Below are 1,825 nucleotides of genomic sequence, written 5' to 3'. Positions count from 1 at the left end.
AGACACCTGCATCCGGTGGCGACACAACTCTTTCAAACGGTATGTATTTGTGTTTATGCTTCATAAAAATGTTACATTGCTGAGACCTGCAAATCACATCCTGTTATGATCTTGTCTGACTACAGCAATTCTCACGCTAGCTTCTGCCTCCACAATGACGTACTATGTCATGTGTTTTAAACATGTAATATATGACTATTACATATATGTGTGTATGTGTATATACATTATACACACACACACATTATATATATATATATATATATATATATATATATATATATATATATATATATATATATATATATATATATATATATATATATATATATATATATATATGTAGGTGTGTGTGTGTGCGTCTCTTTATACACACAGATATATATATATGTATATATATATATATATATATATATATATATATATATATATATATATATATATATATATATACATATATATATATATATATATATATATATATATATATATATATATATATATATATATATATATATATATATATATATATATATATCTGTGTGTATATATATTCAGCCTCAGTGATTATGAACAGAATAACAAGTCTATCTTTTATCTTTGATATCACTGACTTTATAATTGCAACACTCCTATCAAGATCTTAATATTCCCTTCCATTCTCTCTTTCACCTGTCGGGCCTTTTGTATTCATAGTTACATAAAGATACACGAATGAAGAAACAGGAAAATAAAAGATTAACTAGGAAAATAATCAAAGGATCGAAGAAAACCTTTAACATGTAAAACACTTCAAGAGAGGTCAATAATGATATATCTTGTATGAATCTAGTTTGGAGTGTCCCAGAGACGAACGATTGTTTGCAAAACAGACTAAACCTCTCGATTCTGTTCTTTGTCTAATTCCCAATCGTTTTCCTTGGTCCTTAGTTCTTTTCCTTTTTCACTTCCTCAATTTTATTCCCTGTCTAATTTTCCTAATTAAAATTACCATTCTATCGAAGAGCAATTGATATAATGCCATAGTTAATTATGCCCATTCTGTAACAATTTCCCGTAAACAAGAATACAATTTGTTTGAAACATTTCCTTTTGAAAGTATTGTAGTTTCCATATCAGAAAAGTTTTTGCCTTGAAATCTGCTGGACTTGTGTTCGAGTCACGCTCACGCTCGATTGTTATTGTAGCCTCGTCAACGTTACCATTTTGGAAAGCTTGGATTGAGGGGCTTGGGGTAATCTATAGGTCTACCTGCTATGTCAACAACAACTACTGTCCGGCTCTACCTGGTCGTAGCTTGGGTGGAGAAGGGCTTGGGTGGTGATCGTGTATATATATATATATATATATATATATATATATATATATATATATATATATATATATATATATATATATATATATATATATATATATATAAATATATATATATATATATATATATATATATATATATATATATATATATATATATATATATGTATATATATATATATATATATAGTATGGCAAGTCTCTAGGGCAGAGTGTCCTCGCTTGCCTCTACCATTCTTCAGTGACTTTTAAACCTTGAAAACATGCGGGAACAAAAAAGCTGCCAATTAAGAGTGTAACCCAATCATCTCTGCTATTGAATATCGCCGCCTTCCCAGATTTAATATCTTTTATAACCCTTTTTATGGCTTTATCATTTACTTCAAGTAACACTTCCAAATGCCTTTGATTTCAACTTTCACATGCTTTGTGCATTGAAATCCTCCCCTATTACTACTACTACTACTACTACTACATACTCTCTCTCTCTCTCTCTCTCTCTCTCTCTCTC

This window comes from Palaemon carinicauda, chromosome 12 (assembly GCF_036898095.1).
Source record: "Palaemon carinicauda isolate YSFRI2023 chromosome 12, ASM3689809v2, whole genome shotgun sequence".
Lineage (NCBI taxonomy): Eukaryota > Metazoa > Arthropoda > Malacostraca > Decapoda > Palaemonidae > Palaemon > Palaemon carinicauda.
The sequence above is the reverse complement of the archived record's forward strand: the minus strand, read 5'-3'. Positions refer to the sequence as shown.